Genomic DNA, 24386 nt, shown 5'->3' with positions numbered 1-24386 from the left:
TGCAACAAGTTGTTCCACTTGAATCAGTGGAGTGTCTGTTGAAGAAAGTCTGGTTTAACGCTGTGTTTGCCGACACGAAATGACTGTCAACTTTCGAGACCTTATCCATGTAAAAACATATTATTTTACTTAAAGCCCATTCCTGCTCTACGTTAAAGATGCGGATGAGGCGTTCTGTCTGTCAGTATGTGCAGGGTGCATAATTAGTAAAAAAAAACAGGGGGTGGGGGGGGGGGTTGGGGGGGTGTAGTCCATAGCCAACGTCACAACGTTGGCGTGGAACAAAAGTGAAACTTTCAATGCCCAACTCCCGGGGTTCTATTCCTCTATTCATAGAGTGGATCTTATATGAAATTTTCACAACTTCTAACCTGTATCCCACTGACCCATCTCCACTGCTCTATGGGCCCCCCCACAAATGCTGGCCCCATGAATTCTCACGTTTACCCCCCGCCCCTTCACAGTACCCCACGGTACGTTCGCGAATTCTGAGACTACGACCAGTTCCGTTTCTGGTGAACCATTGGCTCCTACACAATGTAGGACATCGGATGTAGATATTTGTAGGTGTTGAACCCCCCCACCCCACCCCCCTTCAACAAATCACACCCCGAATTATATGCATAATTCCCGGGAGTTTACTGGTGCAACCCCCAACGGAGAATTTGGAGTAGTACCATCGGCGAACCAGGGAAAGCGGTGTTGAAATTTGAAAGGAATAATTTGAAAAAAAAATTGAAAAAGGAAATAGGGCAACAAGGTGGTTCAGTTGGTTAGCCACTCGTGGTCACAGACAGAAGGTTCAGGGTTCAATTTCAACCCAGTTGAAGGGGGTGGGGCCTTTCTGTGTGGCGTTTGCATTGGTCTTTCGGAGTACCCTGGCATCCTCTCCATCCAAAATCACGCACTGATAGGTTAATTAGTTCATCTAAATTGCCCGTAGGTGTGAATGTGAGAGTGATTGGTTGGGCGTCTCTATATCACGGTTTTCTGTCCATGTTTGTGGACAAGAGTTTCACAACTTCAGACAAAAAAAAAATGTCCACCGCAAAGGACATTCCAAAAAAAAAAAAATTTTTTTTAAATGTATCTGAAAAACTGTTGGCATCCTTATGCTTCTAATATAGGCAATTATTTATTTTTTTAAAAAGCCAAAACTTGTACCTTTCCTGGGTCTCAGGAGGATATGTCAGCCCTGCGATGAACTGGCGACTCGTCCAGGATTGTACCATGCCTTTGCCCGTAGACCACCATCGCGCCCCTCTCAAGGATAAAGCAACTCAGAAGATAAAGAATGAATTTCCAGAGATGACGGAAGTCTTCAAAGAGTGACATACTAGGCGATAACGGTACACATACCGCACCAACCCGTTTCGGTACACACCTGTTCGGTTCGGTACCAGCGTACCGAAATAGCATAGTATGTGAGTAAAAGAAAAAGGAATGAAAAACGTGTTCGATGCGAAACTTAAAATCCACGAAAGTTTCACACGGACATATGGAAGGACGCACACATTGACCGAAATAAATAGCAGCTGATATAAGGTTAAGAAAAACAACAGATATGATGTTGAACCCTGGAAGGAAGAGACTGAAGACCCTCCACCATCAGATACAGTCAGTTTGGATCAGTTCAGGTCCGGTGAAAGACACAAGGAAAGGAGCGTAATAGACGGACATTGTTTGGCCCCTAGGAACTACGGTAGTTCTAAAACACTTACACTAGCTCGGTCTGTCTGTCTGTCAATCACGCATGCTGTGTAATAGAGGAATAAATAGAACGTTGAAGTATATAAAGTTTCACTTTCGTTTCACGACTGCGTTCGTTACGTTAGTTTATGGACCGCACCCCCAGGTATATAACTGCGTGCCCCCCCGTTTCCGACAAAAAAAAAAAAAAAAAAAAATACCCCTTGCACACAGGCACACAACACAGTTTGTTCTGTCCTAAATAAATAATTTGGTTCATTGTGTTGTCCAAGTTGCTCTTCAGTTTGTATTAAACAGAATACCAGTTTGTCCTCTTGTTAATGTTGCACTTCATGTGGAATTTTTTTGTTATTTTTATGCAGAATGTGAACTGACAGAACTGTGATTAGATTTTTCTTGTTTGTTCAAAACTACCTTTAAGGGGAAAAGTGCAACACTAATGTTTAAAATACATTTAGTATATTAATAATTTATTTTATTTTCAATTTGATTTATAGCAGCATAATTATATTATTCCTGTTTTTCTATATTCTATTGTCTCCAAAAAATTGGGGGAAAAAATGTTAAAAAAAAAAAAATCATAAATGCATTCATAGACATTTTAAGGGGTTTTCTTTCTTCCTGTACCGAACCGAAAATTTTGTGTACCGTTACAGGCCTACGACATACCATCATTTCCGGTTTATAAGCCTCTACTTTTTTTCAACACAGCTCAAAAATGATGCAGCTAATTTATGTTTTCCAGGCTAACAATTGATCCGGCTGTCAAAGAAGGAAATAGAGCTGCTGCACATAAGCTTGGCATCAGTGAATCAATGGTGGTACGTTGGAGATGGGGTGGCTGTGGCTTATAGTCAGGTAGTCCAGAAATAGTCCAGAAAGTACAGAATTGTCAATATAAACATTGGTATCCACATTAGTCATACCTCTTCTGTTGCCGTCATGTTTGTTATTATTGACTTTCTTTTTCTCACAAAACTTTACTCTTCTTTGTGGTATTTGGTCAGTATGTTAATTGAACATAGCGCCCTCAGGTGGATTGAATGAATGAATGAATGTTTTAGTTCAGTACGTACAAAACACATACATATTAAAAAACAACAAACATAAAATTAACACAATTATTAACTGAAAAAGGAAGAAGCTGAAGCTAGAGGCTTATTTCTGCTTCTCCTATTCCCATCGTTACTCCGACTCCACACCTGAAGTTGCAGCAGATTAAACATTAACACAAATTAGTCTACATTCGGTTTCTTAAGTCACTTTGAAATCATATTACGTTCATATCCTTTGAGAATTTGACAAGTTAAAGCTTTTTTGAAACTCGACAGCGAGCTACACAATTTCACTTCATCCTTCAATTTGTTCTGTAATTTGACACCAATAACAGAAACACAGTGATATTTAACATTTGTTCTTACTTTACGTGTTTCAAACACAAACATCCCTCTTAAATTATAATTCCCTTCTCTTAAATTAAAAATTTTCTAATACAAACAGGAAGATTTTTACTTTTGGCACAAAACATAAATTCCATTGTTTTTAAATATACAATATCAAAAATTTTAGTAAACCAGATTCTACAAAAAGTGGATTACTTGATTGGAGATAACCAGCTTTGTTTCTGACTCTAATAGCTTTTTTTTTGGAGTTTAATTATCGGGTCTAAATTAGTTTTATACACATTGCCCCATATTTCCACACAGTACGACATATATGGCATTACAAGTGAACAATACAACATGTGCAAACATTTTTTGTTTACAAATCTGGAGTTTTATAAGAATTGCAACAGTCTTGGACATTTTACGTTTGATATATTCTATTTGTGGTTTCCAACAGAGTTTATGGTCAATAATCACTCCCAAAAATTTTGTTTCATACACTCTTTCAATTTCAGTTTCATTAATTTTCAGTTTATTTCCTCTAGCACCACCAAAAAACCATCAATTTTGTTTTATCTACATTAACCATTTTTTTTTAACTTGATCAATTCCTTTCCACAGTTTCTATATTTGTTTCATATTTGCTCCCGAATGAAGCAAATTAGTATCATCTGCAAATATTGTAAATTTTAACTCACTAGATGCCATAAAAAATATCATTTTGATAGAGTATAAATAACTTAGGTCCCACAACTGAACCTTGTGGGACCCCACATGTTACTTTTCTAAGTTGTGAATTTGTATTTCAATTGTTACATACTGGAACCTATTTTGTAAATAAATTTTTAACCAGTTTTGTGCACACCTCTTATACCATACGTTTCACATTTCCGGATTCATTGGCAAATGCTCATTTCAATGCAATGGATGCATCCAAGTCTGAAGGCAGTGACGCTTGACCCCATTTGAAACGTATGTACTTATTTACGTACCTGAAGCGAGCATGAATTGGCTTATAATTACCTGAACATTTTTGTGAGAAGTTTTCAAGTTCCTTCCTAAATGTGTATGTGTGTCCTCAGATGTTCCGACTACCTCATATAGTCCAAAGCCGTACGGGTTAAAGGCTAATTGGTGAGTCTGAATCGCCTGTAGTTGTCTGTGTGTGGTGTCAGCCCTGTGATGACATGGCACCTGTCCAGGATGTACCCCGCCTCCAGCCCACTGTCAGCTGGGATCACATCCAGCTTTCCACGACCCTGCCAAGAATAAAACCATAGTTAGAATGATGCAGCTACCAGTGACTCTCCAAATAACACGTACAAGAGTGTTTGCAGATTTGATTATAATGTAGTGCCCCTATAGGCAGTGGGAGGTATTACCACCTAAATGGAAGGGGTGGTCAACCTCAGCATTGAAATGAAGACGATGTGGAAGTACCTACATGTCTTAGTCTGCTGGGGTTGGATCCAAAAAAGCCCTGGCTCTCATGGACTCTATTGAAAGACTCTTTTCTCTAAAAATACTTATTGTTAGTTATTTCAGTGTCATCTGTTTATTTGGACACTCCGATAAGACGTCAGGTCCATCTTTAAAGTTTCCTCTTTTTAACCCTTTCATGCATGGATTGTGAGAACTTGAGTCAAGATTTATTTTTGAGTGTTTTTATTCCTCCTTAGCCATGAAAAAACAATGTGATCGAGTCTTTTTTTTTTCTATGGAGTTACAAAAATATCCATGCATTTAATTTTTGAAGTAAGAAACGTGTTTTAAAACCCAATATCAGAAAGTGATATGAAAACAATGAAAATGAAAACATTTTTAATGCTGCTAATCTGATGTCTTCTCACATTTTAACATATTCTAATGCTAGTAATTACTCACTTCATGGAGATAATATGAGGAAAAAAAAAAAACTTTTTGTCTAACAAATAATTGATTTACACTCAAACATGTCACTGCAGGTCAGGTTTATCAAGAACAGCACAGTTACAGTAATAGTCTGAATGTCAGTGTATGGGATGATGCATAAGTGTCCACTGTGTTGGCTGATATGGAACTAAAACAACAAAACCATGAATATACAAGAGAACAGCTGGAGAACAACTGTCCACTGGAGTGACCTATGCATGAAAGGGTTAATAAAATTTCAGGTTGAATGACAGGTCTGTATGGCAGCTGACATTTTTTTATTTATTTATTTACTTCGTACTTACTTACTTACTTACTTGCTTATTTATTATAATAATAAAAACTTTTTTTTTTTTTTTTTTTTTCTAGACAGCTTGAATGTAATTGTGTTTAATAAGTTCCACTAAAAGACAGTAAGTGACTTTGTTAGGCAGTGGTTTTAGGTTTACAGTGTGACAGATAGTGTTATAATAATAATAATAATAATAATAATAATAATAATAATAATAATAATAATAATAATAATAATAATGAGTGCAATAATTTCGAATTGGTGGTTACAGCACAATAACTCCAAGTTAGGATTAGCAAGATATTGCTTTAGTACTAAAATGAGAATATAATGGTGATCATACATACAATTTCAGCAGCGTCTGAGAGAAAAACATAAGTAAAAGTTAAACAATTAATGTAGAAATTGTCCTTATCTAAGAAGAAATGGATTCACCAGAATTTAGAGAAGAAAAAAAAAAAACAATACTGCAAACTTGGACAAGGCCTTTATAAAGGTAAAATTTGGAGGATTAGATGTTTTAAATATCTTCTAAATTAATATTTTTGTCTTTTTGTGAACCTTTCTGAGCAAGTAGCAGCCATGTATCACCTCCATGGGTTTCCTTGATACGGTAAATATTTCATCATAATTCATCCCAGGGGCCAGACTGGACCCTTTGGCGGGCCGGATTTGGCCCCCGGGCCACATGTTTGACACCTGTGTTCTAGACCAAAAAACATGTTTGAACAGATGTAAAATAGTTGAAAGTTTATTTCTGCAACCTCAAAAAGTTATGTTGTGGACATTTAGAGGTGTTTTTCATAATAAATATGCCATAAACTTTTAATCTTTTTTTTTTTTTTTTTTTTACTAAAACACACAGTTTTAAACATTTATTATTTAAAATAATGATAATGAATGACCAGATACTGAAAGTTAAGTTCTTCCTGAAAACAAAGGTGCAAAAGAATTGCAAAAAAAGAGACATTTTCTGACACTTTTATTGCAAAGACAACCTGAAGACACCAAAGCGGCCTGTTATAACGACAGCTTTTAAAAGGGTTAACTGCTGCTGAGTCATTTTACCTTTTAGAAAATCAGCTGTATACTGCTTTCCTACCAATGCAGAGGCCTCACAAGATACCTAGACAACCTATTTTTCTTATCTAGACAAAACAGATCAGATGAAATGGGTAAAAGGTTGACTGGTTTGGAAATGTTAACCGTTCCGAAGACACATGAATGTCCAAGAAGTGCAGGCAAAGCTCGGATGATGACCTTTACACATTTTTTAGCAGAATTTTAGATAGAGCCAAGTGCCAATCCCAGAAGCCGACGGAAAAGTATCAAACATCTGCAGTAACTAGAATGTCCACTAGGGGCTGGCTCCAAAAGTGAGGTCAATCCCCATTGACCGCCATGTTACATTATCCAACTTTACAGCAGAAATTTCCATGTTTACAGCTTGGGACAAAAAAGGTTTTGGTTTCAGTTTTCTTATATTTATCCAAAATGTTATTTTTCTGTGTTTTATGCTGTGTGTTCACTACTAGCATTAGTTAGCACAGCTGCTAGTGGAACCATTAAGAGCTTGTTTATTAAATAAATAAATAAATAAATAATAAATAAATAAAAGACAGGCAGCTTTGAATGTTTAACCCTTAGATTTATAAGTGGGTCATATATAGCCCGATGAGGTTGTTTTCTTTCAATATATTTGTAATGCAAATTTGTTATTATTACATATTCCACACATTCCTCAAAAACATGTTATTGACAACATGCCATTTACATTTTTAACTTACCTTTTATAGATTTTATGAAATTGTAATTTTTGCATTACTACCTCAACCTTCCATAGTTGGGTCAAAATGACCGCGTTAATTTTCAATGGAATTTTATCTGAAATTGATTCATTCTACAGCAAAACCAAAGGACTCACCCCCTTATAAAATGGATATTGACCATAATTCTATTGCTGTTATATACTACAGTGTATATTATATACAATATATACTTTGCTTTTCAAATTTAAAAATGTAAAAATAAATATTCCAAACATGAAATCAGTCTATTGTGGGCCAAAATATAATACCGATGATTTTTTTTAATGTGATAAAATGACAAAAATGGCATAAAAACACACTGATTTAACACCATTTCTGGAAGAATGTAGAGTTCAGACACTCATGCACGTTAAAAAGCGCATCGAAGGATTGTTTTCTGGTGTTTAATTACAATAACTGGCGTAACTTAGCTACATTAGCTGATGTTAGCATGAATATTTATAGAATTATATTGCCTGTCAGCTAGCCTGCTAATTAGCTCACATAGCCGTTATTAGTGTGTTTATGCATTTTACTGCTTTCACGGTCCTGTTATCACACACAAATGTACGTGTTAACATTTACTAAGGAGCTGAAATGACTCAGTCGTGTTTAATATCACACGACTGGTGTTTTCAGTAAGTTTTCACCTTTCAAATTTCTCCAATTCTACCAACATATTGCACATCTTTAGCCTTCAAAACTGCAGCTTACAAACATCACAAAGTTTTGTCCATATTAATATATCATCTACGGGTGATGAGGATAACATTTCAAAGGGTTTTATATCATAGGTTTGTGTCATTATTTATTTTGAGGAAAGGTTGAAACAGAATTCCTTGTGTGATCTAAATATTTAAGTGTATGATTATAAAAATTTACAAATACTATCTTCATATTATTAAAACTGTTCTTTCCAATCCAATGTGAGCAATTATCATGGTACTACTATTGGCATCGAGGTTAAGAATAATATATTTTTTCTCCAAGCACATACTTGGCGGCATGTGCCTTGGTTGCACAGACTTTTTTAATTATAAATTCTCATATGTCATTATTAAAACAGACCTAATTCCCAACACAGAGGGCATATTTAATTGCATTTCAAGATTTCCTGAATAGGTTTTACGAGATAAAGTTAGCTCAAATCAACTAAAGGCCATTTAAACAACCATTACATTCTACAGGCAATGCTGTTCAAAGCTGTATCTACATATTGTAGCAATTTAACTTGAGTGGACACTAATGAGTTTGCAGACAAATAAATAACTGACACATGCAGCGGGGATTCATATAATTTAGATCCATTTGCCCTCCATGCCGGTACTCGATAAACACATCTTTGGACATAAAAGCTTACAGTTATGGAAATGTAAGGAATGGACAGTAATGAAAAACAAACATAAAGTGAGATGCATTATGTTTCAATACAGCACTGCTGTTTCTTATATAAGCAGAACAAACATCAGTAAAAGCTGTAAGAAAAGTGGTAGTAAAATTTAAGGACATTTCTTGCATCTGTGCACATGCATTTCTGCTTTTGTCAGTGTGGAGTTTGTGATGACGCTGATTCGATTTAATACAGGGTGGGGGAAGCAAAATTTACAATGAACATTTAGTTGTTTTTTCTCAGCAGGCACTACGTCAGATTGTTTTGAAACCAAACATATATTGATGTCATAATCATACCTAACACTATTATCCATACCTTTCAAAACTTTTGCCCTATGAGTAATCAGGAAAGCAAACGTCAAAGAGTGTGTGATTTGCTGAATGCACTCGTCACAACAGCAAAGGAGATTTCAAAAATAGTTGGAGTGTCCATAAAGACTGTTTATAATGGAAAGAAGAGATGACTATGAGCAAAACTATTACCAGAAAGTCTGGAAGTGGAGAAGCACAAAAAACGTACCAAAGCTTTTATTAAAGCTCTCAATCCAAAATCCTAAAGGATCCAACCAAATCCTAGAAAATGGCAAGTGAACTTGAGGTAGACAACAAGACCGTTAGAAATTGCAGAGTAAAATATGATTTGAAGTTAAAATCTTACACAAGAACACCAAAACACTTGTTGACACAGCAACAATCCAACTTTAGCATTTTTGGGAATCATGTTTATGGCCCGCCTTCTAGCCCAGATCTAAACCTCTGGATTCTGCTATTTTGGGCGTTTTAGAACATTCTACCCATTAGAAACATCACACAGCAACTTTCTTAAAGATACTATTAAAAGAAGAATGGGAGAAGTTGTCACCACGAATATTGAGGAACACTTGCCAAGTTTCAGGAGGTGTGAAGGCAGTTATGAGGAAAGAAGGAGGACACATAGAATAAAAACATTTTCTATTATGGACATTTTCTTGTGGCAAATAAATTCTCATGACTTTCAATAAACTAATTGGTCATACACTGTCTTTCAACCCCTGCCTCAAAATATTGTAAATTTGCTTCCCCACCCTGTATGTATAACACTGGTTACAAAAAAAAACTGTTTTTTGCAAGTTTCTAGGTTTTTTCAACTGAATTAGGACCATTTTGCAACCGCTAAATCCAAAAATGAACATCTGTTTTCTCAATCAGGTTCAGGTTTTTTTTTGCTAATTTGATTTTGAAAAATTTGATCTTCTCACAAAATTGATTACATTTTTGTGACTTATCAGTTGATTTTTTATATAGGTTTCACCCAAAACAAGGTTTTAAGAGAAAAACAAATCATTTTCTAACAGGATTCCTGTTAGTACAATGGTGCATTCACCGCAGATGTAGCAGAATACGTCAGGCTTATTTTTGCAAGATTTCTAGTCGAAGCCATTTCATTCATCTGTAATATTAAAAAAAAAAAAACATTAATCATAAATTGGCAAAAGTAAAATCTTCAGAACTTGTTTATTGCAAGAAATATGAAAGAATTTTGTATCGTATGATGTGAAAATGCCCATAAATGTAAGCAAAAATGTTAAAAAGCCAATATGTAGCATAGTTCAGAAAGTTGACCTGATTGAGCAAAATTAATGTGATTTTGGATTCAGCACACCAAAATGATCCTATAATCAGCTCAAAAAACTTAAACAATAAATGTGTTGTTGACCAGTGTAATGATTACTTAATTGTTTGAAAGCTCCAGAATGCCAAAACTATATAGGGAAAGTAAAGGTTGTTGCATTATATTTTTTTCATCAATTGTATTAAAAAAACTGACACTTGAGCACCAGAAAGCACCTAAGCGCCTTTATTGTCACAACTGGAAACGAGAGTTGAGTTATTATTTGAACATGAAAAGGCAATAGCCACGGAAAAGAACAAATTAACCCAATTTAAAGTGTTGGAAAAATTGATAATGTAAAGAAGAAAAGTCCAGGTATGAGAATATACATTTTGAAAAATTAGTCCCAGTTCTGCATTTGATAAGTTTTGGAATTTTCTTTTATGGATGTCAGTAGGTAGGAGATTGGTGGATGTTTGTCCAGATTTACAGACCCAGGTTTTCACGCATGAGTAAGCAGGGGCAAATTGCGCGATTCAAGTTAGTAGAGGCGGGATTTAAATCCAATCAAAGGTCATGGGAGGGGACAATGAGCATCCATCTTGTTTTCCACAAAATTGCCAGGTTACAGCATTAATACTTTGTTCACCGTGTCAATTTCATTTCTTTACCCATGGCAGCTGTTCCTGCCTTTCAAAGTTCAAATTCAACTTGTTTAGGCCTGGATATGTCACTGAGGACAGGTCAATTTAGGGTTAGGGTTAGGCTAACCCTGGTTTGGTTTGTATGTTTATACTCATTAAGAGTATATGTCTTGGTTTTGTGGATTGAAAAAGTTTAAATAAAATCATATAAAAAAAAAGGTTACAGTTACTGAAATGTATGGAATGAAAGTAATGAAAAACTAGCATAAAGTGGGGGTGCATATGTTTCAATACAAGCACTGCTATTTCTTATTAAGCACAAAAAACATTAGAAAAAGGCTTCTAAAGTTTTTTTTTTTAAACTTTAGAAATAAGTTGGTCATTTCTGCATATTGCACGTACATTTATGTTTACGTCAGTGTGGAGTTTGTGATGATGCTGATTGGATTTGATATGTTTAATGATTAGTTAATTGCTTAAAAGCTCCAAAATGCCAGAACCTATATAATGGAAGTAATGGATATAAGTAAAAAAATAAAAATAAAAAGAATATTTGTTTTGTGAAATACCTCCCAGTTTGTGCACAACAAAGCAGCGGTGGCTGGATCAGTGTGCTATTTTTTTCCTTGAAAAACCTGATGTATACAATTAGATACATGCAATACACAGATAATCCACCAGGAGGGATGAATTTGTTCACCAGAGGCCTTTCCAGTGAATTACTAATTTGTTAGGCATGTTTGTTATGTTATGCTCTGGTTTGTTCAGAAATAATAATATTTCAGCATTGAGACCCAATGTATCAATATGATACAAAATTTTAAACTCATACATGGAAATTGATATTTGAAACTTTTTTTTTTTTTTTTTGTTCCGAAGGACCAATAAAGGCTCCAGTTTCAGAGAAAGTGAATTTCTGTCAATGATCTAATGGTTCAGGCTGTATAGGGTTAACAATCTCATTAAGTTCATCATTTTACACTTGCCTTGTATTTCATAGAATATCTGTACGTATGTATGTTTTGTGACAACCAATAAGATGAAATAAAATTAATTCATTAAAACACTGGTATGATATGCTACCAACGTCAATAACTTTACTTGTGTAAAACTCAAAGTCCTGAAATGCTGGAGAAATTCCACTTCTAGATTTGGGATTATTATCACACTAGCAAAAATCATTGTCGACTAATATTACTGTAGTCTAAACTGAAATATGTCACCTTTAACGATATTTCAGCTGTTAAAGTGTTCAGATAAAGACATTCAGTAGCTGTGGTATTTGATGGTAACTTTGGAAAAGTGGCAAAATATAAAATGCTGTAATAAACAGAAGAAATAAAATGTAATAATAATATTAAGAGTATTAATGTATATAATAATATTAGAGCATTGAGACCCGATGTATCAAATATGATACAAAATTGAAACGCACCAATAAAGGCTCCAGTTTCAAAGAACTGAAATTTTCAGTCAATGATTTAATGGTTCAGGGTTCACAGGTTAACCCTTTCATGGCACACTGGTCACTACAGTGGACAGTTATTCTACAGCTGTTCTCCTGTATATTCATGGGATATTTTTTTTTTTTTTTTTTTTTTTTTTTTTTTTTTTTTTTTTACACATATCTTTATTAAAGTTTTAAGACACTACATATATTTCTGACATGAATTGGTAACATTATGTAGATCTCTCCTGAGCATAAACCCCCAGAATCACAAGCCCTCCCCATAGTTTTCACACAATTTATCAGTAAATACATGTTTCTGTGCGTCAAAATTAAACGTGTGGTTGTCCAGCTGAGGGGACATTTTTGCAACTTCAGGAAAAATTGGTTCATAAGATTTTTTTTTTTTTCATTATTATTTATGTTTTATATATATATATATATTTTTTTTTATTTTTCAAAAATTATTTTTATTTATTTATTTTTCAGAAGAAAATTTTCAATCGCATTGTTTTTTTCATGCCCAAAGAGGAATAAAAAGTCAGGAAAATTTTTGATTAAGGTTCTCATAATTCGTGCATGAAAGGGTTAAATATAATGTTTTGTAAAATTATTTCAGATGATTCCTATCGTCTTCTTCCTTATGTGAAACACATGACCATATTGACGAGCCACCACTGACAAACACTAAAAAATATAACAGCGTTATGCTATAAATTGAGTACATTTACACATGTACAATGACCTTGCAAAGACTTAAGCTTCTCAATGACATTTGCACTGTTGTATTATTAGAAAAACAGACAATCAAGTTTTTGTTTTTTTTTTTCCAATTACTGATCTTCTTCTTACATCAAAGGTTGAATTTAAGTCCAACATTTTCCTGCTCAAACTCCCAAACTCACTGACTGGCAGTGCAGTTGTCCTGGATATAAATGCATGTGTAAAACATTTGTGCTGGTGTGGAAAACAAACCCGATGTCTTTCCATCATCGCTTTGGCACATCACACCTCACGCTTTCTGATGGTTGAAGTGAAGAAAATTAGAATTTTCTGCATAATTAATCTCAGTGATAGAGGAATAATGAACTTCTAAATTGCAGCGGCATGCAGCGCACACACTACGAGGTACTCCGAGAATGGATACAGCTGCAAAATCTATGCCGAGAGCAAGCACAGGACTCCGAGTTTGCATAGATTAAACGGCTCGAATCTATAGAGTTAGATGAGTTGCCATCGACTGAATGCTCACTGATTGACATTTAAAACCTTGACACAACAAAATCTCTCTGTCTCTTAATTATTGTAGTTTCCTCTGGGCTCCATGTGGATAAAGGCTATAGAAACATTGCATTTAGTTATGCCAAATCTATACATAATTGATCATCTTGGCTTAAATTATTTATCCTTATCAGGATATAAATATTGCATGGCTTACATGAATAATTAATCACTATCAAATTCAATTCTGTGTAGATTTGGCCTATTGTAAGCACCTTGGCCATGGGTAATTGCATATTGACTGCGGGTTAAGCCAAATGTTTGTCAACTGTGAATAAGACGGAATAACTGCTGTGCTTTTCCTGATAAGGGTCGACTGTATTGTTGTCCTGCGTTCCACCATCAACATATTTGAGACTTTTCCTCATAAATAGTTGAGGAGTCCAACTTCTTTATTACTATTATTTTATTTTATTTATTTTTTAAACCTCTGTTGGATATGCATCAGGTCTCATTACGTAGACCCAGTGTTGGGAGTAATGCATTACAAAAGTAATGCAGTAGTGTAAGGCATTACTAATCAGTTTTCAGTAATATTTTACTCGTTTACATGTGCAATAGAACGTGCGTTACAACAAACATTTGCGCCTAATTTAATTATTCATTCATTCATTATCTGAACCCGCTTTATCCTCATTAGGGTCACGGGGGTTGCTTGGAACCTATCCCAGCTACATAGGGCGAAGGCGGGGTACCCCTGGACATTTCGCCAGTTCATCGCAGGGCATAATTTAATTACTCAAATGAAAAAAAACAAAACAAAAACAGCAAGACCTTAAAACTGTGTACGACTTTCATCACCAATTTTTCTTCACATTTGGAAAACCCAAGCGATAGCCACCTTATCACTAATCCATTAGTCTTTCCATGCTAACGCACCTGAATCACTTCCCTCGCTGTGAACAACTTTGGACGTTTACGGAAATTTTGTTGCGAAGTGCATAGTGGGAATGGGAATTCTACGTAGCCACGGCAGCAACAAACACAGAAACGGCTTCATAGTTTCTTGCTGCTGCGGCTGCGTGGAATTCCGAAAAGGCCCGAGTTGACGGTTTGGTTTCGGTTTGGTATGTATGTGATGGCATACACCTTCGAAGTTGTTCACCGTGAGATAAGTGATTCAGGTGTGTAAGTGCAGAAAGACTAATGGATTAGTGATAATGAAACACTCAGGTTTTACAATTTGAAGAACTGGTGACAGGTCCAGGGTGTACCCCTCCATCGCCCGTAAGTAGCTTGGTTAGGTTCCAGCGACCCCCATGACCCTAGTGAGGATAAAGCAGGTTCAGATAACAAATGAATGAATGAATGAACTAATGATGAAAGTCATACGCAGCTTTAAGGAACAGGGTTCCTAGAAGTTTCTATAAGTTTAATTTAAGACTTTTTAAGACATTTTTAAGACTACTTAGAGCAAAGTTTAATGCCCATTTAACAGTTTCTTTCACAGTCATTCTAGCAAAAAACCTTTGTGACTCCTAGAATTTAGAAAATTATATTTATTTACTCCATCGCCTTGATTCCCACTGTTCCGAGTCTTTCTCAGAGGAGGCTGCAACGTTAGCGATAATTGTTCCTAATTTCAATATAAATTGTCGGGTTGGAACGGATGGAACTTGAGTTGACTAACATTACTTTCTTTGCAGATATTTAAGGCACAATACAGCAAACAAGTGTATGGCAACATAACTTAATATTTACCATATCAAATTCAAGACTTTTAGGACTTTTTAAGACCCTGCAGGAACATGAAGAATCAGAAATCCATCTGTAAAGTTTCTGTTTCCTGTTGGTGTTCAGCCAATGGGTGAAGATGATAGAAGACAGTAACATTGTCCCACATGGACGTATGCTCAGTACTAACCCTAACCCTGCTTTATAGAAGCTAGTTAGCATGATCCGTGTGATCAGCAATGACAAGGTAAGCTAACGTTTCCATGACTAGTTAGAATTCTTTATCAATTGTAGATTATCTACAGGCCGTCCTTGCCGCCCTGCCACCTGTTTGTTGAAAAAAAAAAATGTACATTGTTACTGCTGGGATCCGAACATCGTAGACCGTAGCGTTACTTACTGAGCTATCGTCCACATGTACTTCATGGGCGCAAATTTAAGTGTCCCAAGTACGGATGGGAATCGAGAACCGGTTCTCTTAGGGGAAAATCCGATAGTTTCACTTGCTTTGGTCCGGACCAATTTTTTTTTTTTTTTTTTTAATTTGGTGCGGTTCGTATTCACACTGTACATTTTTGTAAGTGGACCAAAATCTGTAAACAAACCACGTGTGCTGAGGTCGTTCATCCATGGACAGAAATGAGCAGAGTCCATTAAAGCGCTCAGTCCAAAGTGAAAGGACAGAATCATGGACATTTTGCGTGCTGTTTTGTTATTGTCATAGCGGTTTTTACAGATGCAGACGTTTGCACAAGTGTTTGAGCAACAAGAGCGTTTTGATGCAACGTCAGGTTTACAGTATTGTAGAGATCATTTTCTCAATGACGAAGACACAGGGCAAGACGGCTACGGAGGACAGCGCTCATGTGTGCACATCATGTTGTGACTGTTGGTCTGATTCACACAGACCGTAACAGGTATGAAGTGTGAATTCTGCCTAGTTTATGAAAAGACTGTTTCTCCAAAGCATTAGTGCTCCGTACTGCTTACCTATGCGTATCTATCCTATATCACAGTTCACTTTAGCCAGGAACAGAATTCCTTAACGCAGGTAAAGTTTGCTGGGGGTGATGAAGTTGTTTATTTTATTTCAAGCACAACAGACAGATCTAACCGTCATCCTACTATTCTCTCGCTGAACAAGCTGAAAACGTCGAGTTTTTATGTGTCCCTTCTAGCAGCTGTGTTATATGCACATCTGCCCAGATGTCTAAAAGGCAGCGTGTCCCTCGAGCTCCAAATTTGACCAGGGCTCATTTTCAGCTCCGTAGCCTATCCTCACTCTGAGCGCTTCTGTGGTAAAACTCTGTTGTCCATAATGCTCGACGCACGATGGGAGCTCGTTAGGTACAAAAAACCCAAATGTGTCGGATCTGGTCCGGTCTGCTTTCACACCTCAAACGAAACCGCGCCAGAGTTCGTATGGAACCGCACCGAGACCACCTCTTCAACTGGGTCTCGGTTCGCTTGTTCGGTCCGGAACAGAGTTTGGTGGTTTTTATTCACACCAGCCCAAAAGGTCCGAACCAAGGAGCAAACGAACTCTGGCCGTTTTAAACGGAACCAAACAAGGCAGGTGTGAATACAACCTTAGAGAACTGGATCCCAGTAGCTCAATTCCTTGGAATTGTTTGCCTGCCTCCTTAATGATTCTGCTTATCGATTCCGCCTTCATTGCGCATGTGCGATGACGTCACGCGGACGCTGCATTGTTTTGGTCAGAATGTAGCCAACATGGCGTTGAGGCAGAAACGGTCTAAAAAGTCAAAGCAGGTCCACTTATTTGGAACACTGTCAAAGCTTCCATGTCTTCAAAAGGGTGGAATCCCTCCAATATGCCCAAACATTTGTCCACAGCATGTGATTCATTCACAGGAATGTCACGTATTTGATACGCTACTTAGCGACTTTTGTGAATGTAGCGGCAGAGTGAACGCTGGGCCCACATCTGGTTCCGGTGCTGGCAACAAACATCGTACCCCTCAAATACAAGTTTCCGAAAGTAGGGAAAGGAAATGAGGTTGCACAACAACGGGAGATGATTCGAGCCGAGTCGAACTGGTTCCACGTGGTGGACATGCAGCAGAAGTGTCTTAAGTTTCACTTTCACTGCCCCCCCCCCCAAACCGGGAACCGCCGTCATCTGTTATTATTATGTGTACATACTGTATATGTTATATTTTCTGTGCAGAGATGGAAATATAAAAGACAGTTAATGCAAACGCACCTGTTTGTACTCTTTTATTCCCTCACCCAATGAGAATCGATAAGGGAATCAAAAAAAGGAATCGACTCCATAAGCAAAATCGATAATGGGAACTGTAACCGTTAAATTCTTATCGATTCCCATCCTAGTCCCCAAGGCTTTTCCTATCTCTTGCATGTCATTTATGACTAAAGTCTGTATGTAACTCAAAAGTAATACAGAAGTGATTACAATTCTGAGACAGTAGTATTATAAGGGGAGAAATTACTTTTAAATAACAGTAAACAAGTAATCTGTAATATATTAAAGTTTGGAAGTAAGTTGAATAACACCGCATTAGACCAGAAAAATAATAACATATAACCTATAAATAAGGACAACTCCAAATTCGTGTCTATGTTTTAGTGTAAAAAAACAAAAACAAAACATTAAATTATGAAAAAATACTGACTTTTTTAGAACTATCCACAAAAAAAGAAGGAAAAAAAAAAAAAAAAAAAAAAACCCTGAAAAAAACAGAAATTTAAATTAAAAAAACGTAAGAAAATTTAGTGAAAATTTTAACATATGATTCCTCAACTTATCATTTCTACATGTGCATTATGGATCAGATCTACAAAGACACTAAACACTGAGGAAACCGGAAGAAAATAGTTCAAATTGTGGGTGAATTTCTTTAGACATTTCAGGTTCATATTTGTTCAGGTTATTCACATTTTAGTGTTACAGGAGTTTGTAAATGTAAATATTTTCATAATTAATGTTATTTTTTGCACTACAACAAAACAAAAAATGAAGTTGTTAATTCTAGATTTTGTTTGCTTAATTCAAGACTTTTTTTTACTTAGTTGAAGATTTTTTTTGGTGTAATTCAAGATATTTTGCTAAATTGGAGATTTTTTTGGCTTAATTGATTTTTTGTTTTTTACTTAATTGAAGATTTTTTTTTGGCTTAATTCAAGATTTTGTTTACTTAATTGAAGATTTATTTATTTATTATTTTTTGTCTTAATTCAAGATTTTTTTACTTAATTGAAGATTTTTTTTTTTTTTTTTGGCTTTATTCAAGATTTTTTTTTTTTTTTTTTTTTTTACTTAATTCAAGATTTTTTTTTGTTGGTTTAATTCAAGATTTTTCTGCTAATTTCATTTTTTTTTTTTTTTGCTTAATTGAAGATTTTTTTCTACTTAATTGAAGTTTTTTTGGCTTAATTCCAGATTTTTTCCTTAATTCAAGCTAATTTTTTTTTTTTTTTTTTTTTTTTTTTTGCTTAATTCAATTCAAGACTGCAGAATTTTGCACTTGGAAAAAACATCCCAGGGGCAGAACTGGACCCTTTGGCGGGCCACATTTGGCCCCCGGGCCGCATGTTTGACACCCCTGGCATAGACCCACATGACTTCCCATGCATAAGCAATAGTCTGTGTTGTAGTAGCCTTGGAATTTAACAGTCACAGATCAATGAAACACTCATGGAAATCTCAGTGGGGAATCAAATTGGCAAGGCATTCCTCCCAAACCTCTCCCAGTACTTCCAAAACCCTTAAGTGGGGTGTTTAACCTCCTACTGGTTCACCAGAGCGTCTCAGTAGCCAAACAGGCATGTCTGTAATTAAATTACAGGCAACATATAGGAATTGATAAAAATGGACTGGGAAAGATAAAAGAAAATCATAAAATGCACACAAACGGACGGTTTGGAATGAACGAATAGTGAATTGCACACCTTTGAAGTGCACTTGCAACACCAGACAGCACAGGCAACGTTAAGCAAATCTAATTTCAGTTCAAATATTTCCTCAGTGGAATTTCACAGCTGTTTTCAAATGTTCCCTTCTCTGTAGTGTATCAAGATCAAGAAGTATGTGGCTCAGTTCCCTTAATACAGGGGTGACAAACATGCGGCCCGGGGGCCTAATGCGGCCCGCCAAAGGGTTGAGTTCGGCCCCTGGGATGTTTTTGCCAAGTGCAAATATTCCACAGTCTTGAATTGAAATTAAAAAAAAAATAAAAAAAAATTTTAGCTTGAATTAAGGAAAAAATCTTGAATTAAGCCCAAAAAAAAAAAAAATCTTCAATTAAGTAAAAAGAAAAATCTTCAATTAAGCAAAAAAAAAAGACAGAAAATCTTCAATTAAGCAAAACAAATCTCAAATTTAGCAAAAAAAAATATTTAATTAAGCCAAAAAAACCTAAATTAAGTCAAAAAAATTCTTCAATAAGCAAAAAAAAAAAAAAAAAATCTTCAGTTAAGCCAAAAAAAAAAAAAAAAATCTTCAATTAAGCCAAAAAAACCTCAAATTCAGCAAAAATATCTTTAATTAAGCCAAAACAAAACAATCCTAAATTAAAAAAAAAAAAAAAAAAAAAAAAAAAAAAAAAAGGACTTCAATTAAGCCAAAAAAAAAATAAATCTTCAATTAAGTTAAAAAAAATCTTCAATTAAGCAAAAAAAAAAAAAAATCTTCAATTAACCCAAAAAAAAATCTCAAATTTCGCAAAAAATCTTTAATTAAGCCAAAATAAACTTCAATTAAGTTAGAAAAAAAAAAAAAAATCTTGAATTAAGCAAAAAAAAAAAAAAAAGTCAATTAAGTAAAAACTTTTTGAATTAAACAAAAAAAATCTTGACTTAACTTTTTTTTTTCTCTCTTTTACTGCAAAAAATAACATTAAATTATGAAAACATATACATTTACAAACTCCCCTGTAACAATAAAATGTGAATAACCTGAACAAATATGAACAACCTGAAATGTCTAAAGAAAATTCAGCACAATTTTAACAATTTTTCTGCCTGTTTTTCAGTGTTTAGTGTCTTTGTAGATCCGATCCACAATGCACATGGACAAATTATAAGTTGAGGAATAATATTGTGAAATTGCACTAAATTTTCTTGCATTTTTTAATTTAAATTTCAGTTTTTTCTTTTTTTGTGTGTGTGGATAGTTTATAAAAGTAAGTATTCTCATAATTTAATGTTTTGGGTTTTTTTTGTACAACAAAACAAAGACAAAAATTTGGAGTTGTCATTATTTATAGGTTATTATTGTTGTTATTATTTTTCTGGTGCAGATCAAACTTAGCTGAATATGGCCCCTGACTAAAATGACTTTGACACCCCTGCCTTAATATGTTCGGAAAGATAAACGTCAACAAAAGCTGACGGAATACGATAATATTAAGCGTTGTGTAATCAGCTCATGTAGTGTGTCTTCACAGAATCCTAAAGCTAAAAAAAAAAAAAAAAAAAAACAGGCCGGAGTCATAATGAACTCTGTCCATCTGTGCACTTGCAAGCGATACTAGGACACCCATTACCTAATTCGAAACTTGCGATGTTACGTAATAGCTCAAGAAGCACAAACTGTGCCTCATCCCCCTCAAAAAAAAAAAAGAAAAAAGTCAAGCTGAAGCAGGGCACAGTGGAAACTGTAACATTATTGAATGGATGTGACTACATCTGTCCACCTGCGCTTGAGCAATTTAAAATGGATTTGTGTTTAGGATGTTTGCCAGTTAATCTCTGTTGGGGATTCATACATGCTCGAGGGACCCAAACAATAAAAGAGCGACATGATTTTTTTCAATAGGTAACACAGCAGCGAGGATACAGAGGTTATAGATTTAGACGTCATTGGGGACACTGACGCCGACATTATATAGTACCTTTATTGCACTGTGTCAAATCTGTAAACCTTCAGATAATATGTATGGATTAACTTTTAATAAACAAACTGCTGCATTAGATAGTTGGAATGTAAGGGGTAGTGACTGCTGTGTCTTGGTGAATATGAATGAATGGTTATTTTGGTTTCTGGTTATACATTAACCCTTTCAATGGACAGTTATTCAAAGCTCTTCTCTTGTATGTTTATGGATTTTATTGTTTTAGTTCCATATCAGTCGACACAGTGGACGCTTATGCATCATCCCATCCACTGTAATTCATATTGTATGTAATTCTAGTTAAACCAGATCTGCAGTAACATGTTTGAGTACTGAAAAGGTGGGAATTATATTATACTTCCTCTCATGGCTTTTCAAATGTGCAAATGAAGTCATGTATATGTGTAAGTTTTTTTTTTTTTTTTTTTGTGTTTTCTTCCATGACCTCATACTACTTGTTTTATTTCTAAAGACTAAGTAAGAATACTTTGTCTTGTTGCATATTTGAACTAAACTAAAAAAATAAAAATAAAAAATTGTTTGTTATTGTTGCTAAACTACGGAAGCGTGTTGCATTCACACAAAAAATTAAATTCGGCTCTGTTTTTCTGAATTAACGAGATAATTATCTCGTAATTAAAAGAAAAAATAAGTTTAAAAAAATCAGCGCTGTTTTTCTGAATTAATGAGAGACTGTTTTCTGAAAAACATTAAATTTGGCTTTGTTTTTCTGAATTTACGAGATACTGTTTCCTGAAAAAAAACATTTTGCTCTGTTTTTCTGAGTTAAGAGATACTGTTTTCTGAAAAAAAAAAAAAAAAAAGCTCTGTTTTTCTGAGTTTACGAGATACTGTTTTCTGAAAAAAAAAAAAAAAATCTGCTCGGTTTTTCTGAGTTAAGAGATACTGTTTTCTGAAAAAAAAAATACATTTGCTCAGTTTTTCTGAGTTTACGAGATACTGTTTTCTGAAAAAAAATAATAAATTTGCTCTGTTTTTCCGAGTTTACGAGATACTGTTTTCTGAAAAATAAAAAATAAAAAAATGCTGTTTTTCTGAGTTTATGAGATACTGTTTTCTGGAAAAAAAAAAAAAAAAAAAAATTTGCTCTGTTTTTCTGAGTTTACGAGATACTGTTTTCTGAAAAAAAATAATAAATTTGCTCTGTTTTTCCGAGTTTACGAGATACTGTTTTCTGAAAAATAAAAAATAAAAAAATGCTGTTTTTCTGAGTTTATGAGATACTGTTTTCTGGAAAAAAAAAAAAAAAAAAAAAAATCTGCTCTGTTTTTCATAGTTAAGAGATACTGTTTTCTGAAAAAAAAATTGCTCTGTTTTTCTGAGTTTACGAGATACTGTTTTCTGAAAAAAAAAAAAAATGCTCTGTTTTTCTGAGTTTATGAGATACTGTTTTCTGAAAAAAATAAATAAATCTGCTCTGTTTTTCTGAGTTAAAAAGATACTGTTTTCTGAAAAAAAAAAAAAATTGCTCTGTTTTTCTGAGTTTACGAGATACTATTTTCTGAAAAAAAATTGCTCTTTTTTTCTGAGTTTACGAGATACTGTTTTCTGAAAAAAAAAAAATTAAAAATTGCTCTGTTTTTCTGAGTTTACGAGATACTTTTTTCTGAAAAAAAAAAATAAAAATTTCTCTGTTTTTCTGAGTTTACGAGATACTGTTTTCTGGAAAAAAAAAAAAAAAATTTCTCTGTTTTTCTGAGTTTACGCGATACTGTTTTCTGAAAAAAAAAAAAAAAATTGCTCTGTTTCTCTGAGTTTACGAGATACTGTTTTCTGAAAAAAAAAAAAAAATTGCTCTGTTTCTCTGAGTTTACGAGATACTGTTTTCTGAAAAAAAAAAAAAAAAATTTGCTCTGTTTCTCTGAGTTTACGAGATACTGTTTTCTGGAAAAAATTAAACTGGGCTCTTTTTCTCTGTCAGTGGGACAGTCCCTGGTCCAGGCAGGAGCTCCTTCTATCTGTGCTGCTGAAAGCCTCTCGGGGGAGCGTCGAGTTGTTTCCGTTCTCGTAACCGGTTCCGATTACGGATCATGGAACTAGTTTCGTTTACAGAAATCAGAACCAAGCTGTGTTCCGACCTCCAAGCCCAGCTTCGTGCACGGATCAAGCCCTTCAAGCACACCGGCGCTCGGAGCCTGTAGCCCGGCTTCCTGGAGTGCATGACCGCGGTGATGGGAGTTGGCGTTAATGAAGTCAAATAAAATGACATTCGCCAGCATTAAAGAAAATATGCGTCTTGGTGTCCCGGTTCACCCCCCCACCTCCGGACAGCTTTCCATCAGGTCCAGGTGGAAAGTCCAGGTGGAAAGCTAAAGAGTATCTCGTAAATTCATAAAAACAGCGCCAATTTTTTTTAAACTTATTTTTTCACGTAATTACGAGATAATTGTCTCGTTAATTCAGAAAAACAGAGCTGAATTTAATTTTTTGTGTGAATGCAACATGCTTCCATACTAAACTGCAATTAACTGTTTTTTTTTTTTGTTTTTGTTTTTTTTTTTTAAACAAAAAAGTTGGGGTTTTTTGCATTTCATTTCCATGAAGTGAGTAATGACTAGCATTTGAGTATGTTAAAATGTGACAAAACAGCAGATTTGCTGCATTAAAAATGTTTTTATTTCATAGTTTTCACACGATATATCAGTAAATCCATGTTTTGTTTTTTTTTTGCTTCAAAAATTAAACGCATGGGATCAAGCGGACATTTTTGGAACTCCGTGAAAAATAGGTTCATAAGAAAATTTTCAGTCGCTTTTTTTTTTTTTTTTTTTCATGCCTAAAGAAGAATAAAAACACTCAGGAAATAAATGTTGATTGAGGTTCTCATAATTCATGCATGCACTCAGTACAATAATTATAATAAACATAACATAACATGCTATGCATTTTTAATCCCCCTCAGCCAAATATAGTGTAAGATTTTGTTGAAAGTTACTGTCCTATAGCTTAGATTAGATTGTCATTGTGTAAAACTTATTACATACATATTTATATTTGAAAGTACTCAGATATTATAACTGCACAAGGCCATTTGACCTTGAAAAAGTAATATATATATATGTATAAATTTGGTGCAGATATATCAATGCATTCTTCAGATAATGCAATGCTCTCTCCCCATACACTCTAGAAGTTATTTTTGTTGTTTTTAACTTCGTCTTTTTACGATTAGTTGTGAGTCTTGGATTCATCTGTACTGTTTCCTTTTATCTGATTTTTTTTGTTGTTTGTTTTTTATTTTGTCTTTGTTTTTGTCTGTCGGGGCCTCTTGCCAGATCATTATTGTAAATGAGAGGCTGTTCTCAATTGATTTTACCTGGTAAAATAAAGTACTGTTTGGGCAGATGGATGGAC

At 34.7% G+C, this 24386-nt stretch overlaps 1 long non-coding RNA gene across 1 annotated transcript; it reads left to right on the top strand.

Moving 5' to 3' along the window:
• Window positions 1-1183: 1183 nt before the first annotated feature.
• LOC115430338 (uncharacterized) lies at window positions 1184-14767 on the top strand. Its single transcript, XR_003936924.1, has 2 exons — window positions 1184-1215; window positions 14663-14767. It is a non-coding gene; the product is annotated as an uncharacterized LOC115430338 (long non-coding RNA).
• Window positions 14768-24386: the final 9619 nt, after the last annotated feature.

Source organism: Sphaeramia orbicularis, chromosome 2 (genome assembly GCF_902148855.1).
Source record: "Sphaeramia orbicularis chromosome 2, fSphaOr1.1, whole genome shotgun sequence".
Classification (NCBI taxonomy): Eukaryota; Metazoa; Chordata; class Actinopteri; order Kurtiformes; family Apogonidae; genus Sphaeramia; species Sphaeramia orbicularis.
This window is presented reverse-complemented; position numbering and strand designations above follow the sequence as displayed.